Source organism: Protopterus annectens, chromosome 11.part0, assembly GCF_019279795.1.
Source record: "Protopterus annectens isolate FY-2018-M chromosome 11.part0, PAN1.0, whole genome shotgun sequence".
Classification (NCBI taxonomy): domain Eukaryota; kingdom Metazoa; phylum Chordata; order Ceratodontiformes; family Protopteridae; genus Protopterus; species Protopterus annectens.
The window spans coordinates 1,026,380,861-1,026,393,660 of NC_056745.1; positions in this window are offsets into that span (position 1 = coordinate 1,026,380,861).

The following is a 12,800-nucleotide window of genomic DNA, read 5'->3' on the forward strand; positions in this document are numbered from 1 at the left end:
TATATATATATATATATATATATATATATATATATATATATATTTATATATATCTATTTAGATAGACATATATACATATATACACACACACACACACACACACACACACACACACACACACACACACACACACACACACACACACACACGTGCTGTTGTAACCTGATAATAACTTATTTGCTGACTGTAATGGAACTTTGTTGCATTTTATTCACTGAGGAGCATTTCTCCCTGGGTCTCTGCTGAAAATGAGCCAAAAGCTCAGTCAGACTAACACGGTTAACATATGTAAAATGAATAAATACATAAATAAATATATACATCTACATGTTTAAATACATTTCCTGTACTGTTGAATGACTGTGCTGGGTGAAATGTTTGAGAAAACATCAAGATTATGTATATCTGACATGGCATATTGGTAAATCGCTATGGTCTGCAGGGTCCTGGGTTTGAGCCTTGCAGAGGCTGTTTATTTTGTTGCTGGGCAGAACAAGGGCCATTGGATACAGAGTGATTAAGGCACTTTAAAGCAGTTGTAAGTGGGTTTCCATGGGTTTGTGCGGAGGTAAGCACTGCTATCTTCCGGTTACAGTATGGTATATTGATTTAACTTCTCAATTGCTTAACCTGTGTAAGCATTGCTTACCCCCATGCAAACAGGCTTAAGCATGCTTACTGATGCTTAAAAGTTCTTACTCCCACTTACCCCTATGCTAATTTATTTAAAAGAAATGAAAAAGGGTTGATAGGAAAGTGGTGAAAAGGGGCACAAAGTAGGAAGGACAGTAAAATAGCTAGGGATGTGCAGGAAAGGTGTAGGGAAGGTCCATAGCTGCCCATTTCTTCTACAGCAACAGCTGTGCATATACACTGAATTTGGAGATAGATTTAGACACTCATACCCCTGAGAGAAGGGTGAGGACAACAATAATATGTTGTTAAGCTAATTAGACCAGATTGCATGTGTCCAGTGGACACGTGCAAAATGGACAGCTATGTATGGGGCGAGATTTGTTTGGGGAACAGATTGCCCTTTTTTTCAGGTGACAGTGGGATGTTGGGGAGGGATAGTAGGTATATTTGGGGAGGTAGGTTGGGTAGGTTAACAGACAAGACAAACAAAATGCATACAGGGGAGGTATATGGCATGTGGGGGGTAAACATCTTGAAGAGGATGGGGTGTTTGGAAATCAGAAGTCCATGAGCCCCCTAGTGGAAACAGTGGGACTGAGATTCCCACCCATAGACAGTCACCACAGCACCTTCACAGCCCCGAAGGTGACTGTGCTGGAGGCTGAGTAGGAGGCCCAGGCTGACCCTGTAGTTGCGGCACATGGGCCTCAAGCTGGCAAAGCAGATCTTCGACCTCACTGCGGAGCTCGCTACACACCACAACCCGGACCTGGCAATGTTGACAGGTTCCTATCCACGCCCGCTCTTGGGGGGGGGGTGAGCCCCATCCCCTGAGGTGGTTCAACCCGAAGGTGGTGCAGGACCAATGGATGAGGAGGTCCTGGGTTGGGCTCCAGACATGCTGGTGCCCAGTGCCATGCATGGCCAGCTGAGGTGGGACAGATGGGTCTGCCAGGACCAGCCTTCCCAAACGTGCTATGGTGTTTATAGTTTATCAACATATGTGGGTTAGTAATAGTGAACACATTCCAGGATTAGGTATAACAGCATGCATAGATATTCCCATTAACCCAAACACCAGATATGGAACAGTTGCGTAGCAAACAGAACACATGCATATATGGAACCACAGTTGTCATTACAACAGCAGGCAGCATGCCACCAATGTGGAAGTATTTCAACATGGCACATGCATAGAAACAACTTTAAATAATTATCAAACAATAGGACATATGTCCCAACAGTAGAGTTAATTCAGCACATAGCAAGTCAGTTATGTATTTAGTTTATTGTTGCAGATATGGTGGGGGGGAGAGAAAGATGTCAATTAACAACTAATATATTCCTGTAGTTTGCATTACTTTCCTAGTCAGTGCTGTGATCTGTACCTTACAGGTATTAGTACACTACCCTATTGCCTTAGTTTGGGCAGTGGTATAGCTGTCGACAACTATATACATAAACTGAGTTTTAGAAGAACACAAAAGACCAAGGCAGAACGAGAAACCAATAAATAAATAAAGTGCCACCGACTGCTGGAGACAAACCGGATGAAGTTAATAGTTTATTAAATAATCCACAAAGGTCGAGTCAAACAAGTAAGCATTAACGCCTTAAATACAACTGCGTTTTCGTCCTACTACACTGACTTCTTCAGATAACCTCTGACTAAAAACTAAACCTTTTATACATAAATTAGATAATAGGTTAGCCAATCACACAAATACATTAATTAAAAAAAACTAATTACTAGGTTCCTTTAAAACCCTTTACTATTAGATCAGTAGAATTGACTAAAACCTTTTTTAAAAAAAAAACTAAAACCATTTGATATAAAAATCAATTTGTGGTCTTTAATAACACTTTTTTACCATGAATAAATAGTATAAATAAATTCTCTTAAATAATAAAAAATACTAGAATAAATATAAAATAAGCATAAAATAAATAAGAATAGCCTGCCATCTGCTGGTTGTGTTACAAATTGCATATTAAAACTTTATAATTTTCCTGCTTTTAATTTTAAAAGTGGTACAATATAAATAAATTCATTAAGACCTGGGGGGGTGGTGGCATCAAGAGAAATTTGCCACCATAATTCCCTAAATTCCAAATTCTCTTCCCACAAACCACCCCTCACATCTTTCTTAACTTGTTCTAAAACCATAAAATAGAATTTTGCATTGGGACAGACCGTGGTGTGTTTATATAAAGCATTTGTTTCCTTTCTTATTGATATTTCATATTTATGCTCATAAATTCTCCTTTTTAATAATCTCTCTGTTTTTCCCACATAGAAACAATTACATTCTAAGCATAAACCTATGTAAACAACTCCCTTAGTCTCACAGTTAAAATAATCATTACTAATAATCCACCTCTGTCTACTTTCTAGGAAGATTTTATCAGTGTCAATAATGTTGCTACATTGTGCACAGTGCCCACATTTAAATGTATCCTTTCTAATCCTAGTTGATTTACAAGGGCCTTTATGTTCCAACAATTTCTTAAAAGAATTTGAATTCTTATACACAACATTGCAACTAACTCTATTGATTAGTTCCAAGTCAGTCAAACTAATGAACTTGGCCCATTCCTTTTCAACAACCTTTTTTGTAATATTATTATTAAAGGCATTATATTCAAGAACTAGTTCTTGCCTATAATCAGGTTGATTAGTAAATGGGGGATAGGGCTCAATGAAGAATTATGAATTACATTAATAAAGGCCCTATTTCCAAGGATGGGTTTAAATCTACCTTCTCTCCCATCCATTACCTCCTTCTTAATTTTATCAATGAATTCCTGGGGATATCCTCTTTCTAAAAACATTTTACTAAGTAAATTACATTCATCCATAAAATCAGTGTCAAGGGTAGTCATATGACTTCCCCTGACAAATTGTCCCTTCACAATATTCTTTTTACAGTAATAAGGATGTGCACTTTGATAGTGTAGAAATGAATTACAAAAGGTGGGTTCTCTAAATATTCTAGATTCAAATCTACCATTCCTCTTATATATTTCCACATTCAAAAATTGTAACTTCTCAGGGGAAATATTAAAAGTAAATTTCAAAAATTTTGTTGTTTCACTTAAATATATCTTAAATTCTTCTAATTTCGTAATACCCCCTGTCCATAAAATTACTATATCATCCAGGAATCTTCGATATAATTTCCAACATGACTGAAACTTGGATTGTAGAATGTATGATTCCTCCCACCTAGACAACACCAAATTAGCATAGGTGGGGGCACAGGCTGCACCCATTGCAACACCCCTAACTTGTTTATAAAACTCCCCACAAAAATTTAGGAAGTTGTACTTAAGGACTATGTCCATTAGTGATACACATACCACTTTGTCATTATGTGACAATGTGTCATTTTGAAACACAGTCTCCTCAAACATTTCCATTCCTTCCAGGTGGGGGGATACTGGAAAACAGATCCACAATATCAATAGTAACAAACAACAAATTATCACAAAAAAACTCTTCAGTAATAACTTCAAGAAAGTCTCAAGAATCCTTTAAAATAGATTCTTTCTTAATCCACAAATCTTTTAACTTGTTATCAATAAACTTAGCTAGGCCCTGTGTTTTCGAGCCACAAGCTGAGACAATAGGTCTTAATGGGGGGTTCCCTTCATTTTTGTGAATCTTAGGGATCCCAAAAATGGTAGGGACTCTGGGTTTGTCAATTTTTAAAAAATCAAATTTTTTTTATCATATAACCCTTCAAAAAATGTCTTTCAAACAAATATCAATTTTATTATATGCAATATTTACTTCATTAATAGACACGTTAGTATATCCTTCTTCGTTCATTAAAATTTCATTCATTTTGCCTTCGTATATGATATTATCCATTAAAACCACCCCTCCCCCTTTATCAGGTTTCATAATTCTGATCTCATGATTGTCTCTTAAATTATATAAAATATTCCTTTCTTTGTTACTCAGATTAGGCCTAAACCCCACTTTCTTAAACTTATTTCTTAGTTCTTTTTCCATTAAAATTTCTAAATTTTTCAATTGTGGATGCAGGGGTGGGTTGAATACAGTTCTTCTCCTCAATTGTGGATTAAATACATCTCCCCCAGAAGGTAATAATAAACCCAAATTAATTTTTCTTAAAAAAAGCTTTATATCTAACAAAGATTGTGTAAGTTCACCCTTTTTGTAAGGTATAAATTTAAAACCTTTCGAAAGCAGGCTAAAATGCTCTTTTTCTAGTAATATATTGCTAAAATTATAAATACTAAACTCATTAAAAGTGTGCTTAACACCACAGACCAAAATATCACTACAATTGAACTGATTATTAGGGGGGGTTCACTAATTAGTATTTGCCCCTCCCCCTTCTCCCCCCTCTCCATGGAAAATTTCTATCTTGGTACCCAGGTTTGTTCATTAACCTCTCAGATGTACGGAGGGGGGGGGATTCTTCATAAGGGGGTCCCCCTTCTTGAAATACATTATCATCCTCAAAATCTACCTGGTTTTCCTAAACATTATTATTTCCATAAAGGTTTTTCAAGAAACATAAAACTCTTGGTTTGGGGTATACTGTACCATTTTTATATTCCTCAGTATCACGTTCAAGTTTCTTGAATTTCCTTTGAATAATAAAAACGAACCACAATAAAGCTCCAATCCAGGAACTCACAATTGAAGAAAAATCAAACGATCCTCGACCACTGGAAAGCTCGAACCAGCAATAAGGCACAGACCAGGAACTTGAGGCAATAAAAAAATATATTTTAATCCAACAAACAAAGCACACCGACTGAGCGCTTTCACCGGTGCAACCGGTTTCTTCAGAGTCGTATTCCTTTGAATAATATCCATACACTTCCCATCAATCTCTCCCCTAATATTGAAATACTTATCATTCTCTTCCTTAATAGTGAAAATGAAATCATCTTTTATACATTGATCAAGTTCGGTTATTTCATTCTGTAAAACAACCTGATTCCTACTGTTTTCCTTAATAATAAGTTTCAGCATGTCTAAACCACAATTATTAAATAGCTCAATTAATTCTTTATGAAAAACAGACCCTTCACGAACATTATTGGGGTATTTAATAACCCTTAGTCCTTTAGGGACTATACCCCTACAAATACATTCATTTAAATATTAATTTTCGATCTCCAGGGTCCGATACTTTAACATAAGTTTACCTAAATTGTCCAGCTTGACTCTATAAGAGTCAGCCACTACAGGTTGTCCATTAGGCAGTTTGTTCTTAAAAGTATACTTTTTAAATAACCAATCCTTAATTTATTTTAAATGTAAACGAGAGCCACAATCATTGTTGAGGTTAACAGTACCTGAAAAAGTCTTGTGATTAGAAACCGTTTTTTGACCTGCTGGAATGGTACCATTAGTTCCGTTTGCGTTATCACCAGAAGTCCCCGCTTCACACAGAATTCCTGGAGTTATAGCAGCATTAAAAGAATTATCGCCAACCCCAACTTCTCACTTCTCACTGTGTTTTACCTACAGTATACACCTCTTACCTGGTTTACCTGTGGATGTATTGTTTGTTAACACTAGCTAACTGTTTCTACACATACTTCCAGATTCCAGGTTGATGTTATGCACATACCTGTCCATCTCTTTTTGCACACATTCTGGGCATGGCTTTACCACATGCAGGTGAACCGGGACATATTTCGACTATTGCTCTCCTACACCTTTAGTGACTTGTATAATGACAGGTTTGTTTTATTTGACATTTTCCAAATATGTACAGGTCTGACAGTCAGTTATATGACATGAAATGCTGCCTACATGTTAGAAAGTAGCACACTGTTAAGGCAGGGGGACAGGGTAACAGCCGGCAGATATGGGACGAATAACTGGACATGCTGGACATTTCCGTACACTTGTGGGGTATGATTCTGCATACAGCTTACTGCCACTCCCAGGATTTTAACCATGGCTGTGTCTGCTAAAAATAAAACACTGTCCATCACAGCTGAGTGTGCTATATAGATATTGCTGTGTATCTCTTGTCTGATTTCTGTCTATAATTCTCCTGTGGTTTTACATTCTGACCTTGTAATTACAACACTCTTATACAGAATTTCCTAGACAGTTGTATTATGTAGTACAGTGTGGGTGATGGTAATGAGTAATACCTTATTATTCTGAGCCACTGCAACACTAACAATGCCATACAATACCAGAGTAAACAGTACCAGTACAAGATATAAATATTTTATTTATAGGCACAGTGTTCGTATGTGATATACCTGTGGGAGCAATGTTTGTTAGCACTACCTGCATGTTGCCACAAAAATTACCAGTTCCCACATTAGTATTATGCACATACATCTCATTCTGTTATTGTACATATTATGGTCACAGCTTGACAACATGGAGGTGGAGATGGGACATACTTGGCTACTTACTCTCATAACATCTTGCGAAGTTGCTAGAGTGACAGGTTTGTTGTTATAGATGTCTGACAATCAGTTGTATGTCTTGTTTCCTGCCTAAACATCTGGGATCATCCCACTGTTTTGCCAGGGGGACAGGGTGACAGGCAGCAGATATGGGGCAATTTACTGGACATTCTGGAAATATATGTACACTTGTGGGGTATGATTCTGCGTACAGTTTACTAACACTCCCAGGATTCAAACCATGGCTGTGTCCGCCAAAAATAAAACACTGTCCATCACATTTGATTGTGCTATATAGATATTGCTGTGAATATCTTGCTGATGTCTGTCTATAATTCTCCTGTGGTTTTACTTTCTGACCTTGTAATTACAACACTGTTATACATGATTTCCTAGACAGTTGTATTATGTAATACAGTGTGGGTGACAGTGATGAATAATACCTTATTATTCTGAGCAACTGCAACACTAACAATGCCATACAATACCAGAGTAAACAGTATCAATACAGGGTCACCATCATCTTCTTTCGGCTGTTCCCATTAGGGGTCGCCACAGTGGATCATCTGTTTCCATTTCTTCCTGTCCTCTGCATCTTGCTCTGTCACACCAACAACCTGCATGTCCTCTCTCACCACATCCATAAACCTTATCTTAGGCTTTCCTCTTTTCCTGTTACCTGGTAGCTTCATTAGTGTCCAACCTTTCATGCACCTCTTCATATGCTTTATCCTTAGCCTTCGCCACCTCTCTCTTTGCCATGCACCTCATCTCCTTATACTCCTGTCTAATTTCTTCATATCTCTGACAATCCCACTTCTTCTTTGCCAACCTCTTTCTCTGTATACTCTCCTGTACTTCCTCATTCCACCACCATGTTTCCTTGTCGTCCTTCCTCTGTCCAGATGTCATACCAAGCACCTTTCTAGCAGTCTCCCTTACTAGCTCTGCTGTAGTTACCCAGCTATTCGGTAACTCTTCACTGCCACCCAGTGCCTGTCTTAACTCTTCCCTGAACTCCACCTCACAATTACCCTTTTTCAGTTTCCACCATTTGATCCTTGATGCTGCCCTCACACTCCTCCTCAGTACAAGGTGTCAATCTTTTATTTATAGGCACAGTGCTTGTATCTGACAGACCAGTGGGAGCAATGTTTGTTAGCACTACCTGAATGTTGACACACAAATTACTAGTTTCCACATTACTATTATGCACATATGTCTCACTTTGTTACTGTACACACTCTGGTCACAGCTTGACAATATGGGGGTGGAGATAGGACATACATGGCTAATTACTCTAACATTTTGGGGAGTCACTAGAGTGACAGGTTTGTTGTTATAGATGTTTGACAATCAGTTGTATGTCTTGTTTGCTGCCTAAATGTCTGGGATCATCCCACTGATTTGCCAGGGGGACAGGGTGACAGGCAGCAGCTATGGGCCAATTTACTGGACAGTCTGGACATATCTGTACAGTTGTGGGGTATGATTCTACATACAGCCTACTATCACTCCTAGGATTCGAACCATGGCTATGTGTGCAAAAAATACAACAGTTCACATCGCAGTTGAGTGTGCTATTTGGATTTTGTTGTCTGTTTTTTCAGTGTTTTCTATCTATGTCTCTCTCAGTTGTACTATTTGACCTCTTGGGATTACAACAGTCATATGCAGACATTCCTACACATTTTATTTATGTAGCACAGTGTGGGTAACAGTGCCTAATACAACAGTACTATTAAGTGATTGCAACTCTACATTACCATATGATACTAAAGTGAACACATGCAGTCCAGCAGTTAGACCTTTATTGTCAGGCTAGTATGCTTTTATTTACATACAACCTATATGAGACACTTCCTACCCTATTCTCTGGTGTATGCCATACATGCCTTAAACAATACAGGTTTTATACAGGCAATTAACTTACTACTACTTTTACATTTATTTCCTATGACAGTACATGCAAGAATATTACTAACCTGCTTCATGTTGCAACCGCTGCAGTCTACAGGTATGGGCTTCCTGGTTCGCAGCCTGCTCACCTGGCACTGTGAAAGACATAAGAGGAATGTTTAGCCATACCTATCCATAATATACATGAGCTGGCAATTATTAAACAGGTAGTGGACTGATACTTACACATGGCTGGGACATCCCCTGTCCTCCTAGCCTCTTGGATCCACTGATCCAAGAGATCCCCCTTTCTCTGCTTCAGGTCAACATAGTGATGCCTGACCTGCTCACCAGTTCGGGGTATGCCAGTGGCATTGGTGAGGTCATGAGAGAGATTGTCCCAGGCTTCCACCTTGTATTGGGAACCCTGGTACTGGCCCTGGAGCAGTCTCTGGTTATGATCCTTCACAAGAAGTCCTGACATGATTCTGGACTCCTGGATGCCCCAGCGCTGTGCCTGAAAGCGCACACCCTTTCCCATTCTGGACATAGTGCCTACAAGGGAAAGATACAACCAGTTATGAGATGTATTCCCACCTGCAGGGTTTAAATAGGGCCGGTTGCCCACACTTTGCCATGATTGGATGGTTTTGAAAATGCTAAGCTATGGGCAAACCTGCTTACCTAAGGTTGGGATTACTTAAAGGGGTATACCATTGGGCAGACTGAGTTAGCTGGCCTACACATTGCTTACACCTACTAAGCTGGGCTGTGCAATGCTTAGCATTGCATAATATTTCATTTGCATTATATTTGCATTTTGGCATTGATATATTATTCATTACATGTTATATATGTGTTTGGTATCTATGTTTCATGTGTACATACACTGTATGGGGTCCTTGTTTTTATTAGGGGATTTCAACACTTTATTACAATGACACCTCACATCTGGGCTTAATGCAGTACTCCAGTTCACATATTTATGTTCTGTAGTAGGATATACAATATAAAACTGTATATAGATTCCTTTTGCATGTTGTTTGTATTTCCTATAGTGAGGATCTGTTTGGTGATACCTCAGTCTTATGTACTGCTGTGATGGTTTAGTGGTTAACTACTGTGACTATAGTGTACAGGGTCCTGGGTTCAAGACTTGTAAAGGCTGTTTATTTTGTTTCTGGCCAGAACAGCGGCTGATGCATACAGAGTGATTAAGGCACTTTTAAGCAATTGTAAGTGGGTTTGCATGGGTTTGTGCAAAGGTAAGCAATGCTAACCTCCGGTTAAATATGCTTACAGAGAGTTAGCTTTAATATTGCCTAACCTGTGTGGGCATTGCTTACCCCCATGCAAACAGGCTTAAATTCACTTACTGCTGCTTAAATATGTTTACTCCCACTTACTACTGCTTAAATAAGCTTACTCTTGCTTACTACTGTGTACTCCCACTTACCACCGCACTAATTTAGACAGTAATGTCTAATGGTTCTTGGGAAGGTGATGGATTTGGAAACTGTATGGATTTATCATTCATTACACATTTTACCTTCCATTTGTATCCCTGATTCATGTGTACATATACTGTATGGGGCACTTGTGATCATCTGTGGACTTTCCAACATTATGACAATGACACCTCACATCTGCATTTAATGCAGTACTCCAGTTCACAAATATATGTTATGTCGTAGGTTATGCAACAAAATAAATTGATCATAAAGTGATTTGACATGGAAAATGGATTGTACTGGAGTCGGACTCAAACCAGGAATGTCTGCTTGTAAGGTGAATGCTCTGCCCACTACACTATTATATAGCTTGCTTTTTATCCTCTTGTGCCATTTAAACTGCATTAACCATAGCTAAGCAATGTGCAAACCCACACACCTATGGTTAAATTTAATCGGTTGTATAAAAAAACACTTCTTTATATTTAATGTTTTAACTATTGCTCTTGTAAACTTGGAAGGATGTAGCTGGGGGTATGCGAACACATATGAGTGGTCTCGCTCATTCATCTTCATCTTCATTGCAGGGGCATGTATATTCTGAGATCTCTGCTCTCACATACACCCCCCTGCACTCATACATGCTCCATGTCCATTTAGGAGCTCAGGCAGCACACCTTCATTGATATGCATGGCGTGCTGCCGTCTTGCTCCTAAACATTCGCTTCCATGCAGGACTAAGCTAGTCCTGCATGGAAGGATAATGAATCTGGGGGTTAGTGTAATTTCAATTGTGCATAAGATATAGACAGGAATAAGATTTAGGTGGCACTCTAATACATCTAACAAACTTTTTCACATAGTAACAAACATTAACAAATTTAAAAGCAAATTTAACTTATGTACAATATACATACTTGTATTCTTGAGTTGTACATGAGGTGACTAACTGTTGGCTAAGTGTTGGATGGCAGCAGTGTGATTAGCTGTTATCCTGAAAGCAAGTGTTAATATGCTTGAGCACTACTTCACTGACCAGATATTCAAAAAGGGTGTATTTGAACTCAATGAGTGTTTCATGGATTCTTACTTTCGATGGGAGCTTTCACCATAATGCTGAGAAAATGAACATTCACCTGTGAACGTTTTAAAATGGGGTCTACTCAATGTTATATGTTCATCTTGGATACCTCTTAGGGAGTAAATCTGGTTTCTGATAAAATGTTTCTTTATCAGAGGCATGCACTATCCAGCTTTTGGTATTTTCCATATCAGTGTACCATGTGGGAAGTTTGCCCTTTCAGTGACTGGGAGCCATTTTAGTTTTTTATAGATTACAGTGTTGTGCTTGATTTTCAGCCAGCAGGGTAAATCTGCAGATTTTATTTTCTGTGATCTCCAATATTAGTTTTGTAAGTTGAGAAAAGGGTTAAGAGTGGAAGATCATACTCAAGTTTTGAAAGGACATTTTTTGCCAGGGTTGCATTGGCTGCAGTAGTAAGCAGATAAGAGTTTTAGTACTGGAGTTTGAGTTGTGAGAAAACGTTAGTGGTGATGCTTTCTGTTGGGGCTGTAAGGGGTAGGGAAGAATCAAGGATCAGACCTAGGCATTTGTATTCTGATACGTGTGCGATAACATTGTTATGGTTATCCGTCATGTTTTTTTGGGTGGAGGAGAATAACATTATATTAGTCTTTTTTTAATGATTAAATAGAAGGTGATTAAATTCAGCCCAACTATCTAAGTGAGAGATGGATTACTGTAGGCTAATTTATAATGGCTGGGCATATATTTAATTGTAACACTAGGATGTCATCTGCATATAGTGTGATGTTTGGAATGCACTTGGAATAGTCTGTCTTTGATGTAGCTTTGAAAACAAATTAAGGTGCCACTACCAAAGTTAATTTTTTGCAATTTCCCGCAGAATGAAATGGTTTACAGTTTCAAAAGTCCTGTTACATCATCCACAAATAGGATGTCAGTGATAAGTCCTTCAATGGTGTTTGAATTAATTGAGTTTGTTGCAGATAGTAAAGCTGTTATAGTACTTAACACATTTTAGAAGCCATGCTGTTTATTAGTTAGTAGTCCAAAGATATGTATATGCTTGAGAAATTGATTCTAACATTAATCGGATAAGCTATTCCATACAATTTAACAATGTTATTCTTTTTTATAATAGCTCTTTGTAGTCTATTTGGCAAAATGTTTTTATGAAAAGTTAAATATTTTTGTGACCAAAAGATGCTATTTTACCAACTACTAATAATGATGTGTTCAAATAACTTATATCTGATCATGTTACAAAAATAAATTATCAGACAATTGACTTGTGACTATTTTCAGTTTATGAAGTCTCAGATATGTGTACATACACACATTATTTTTTA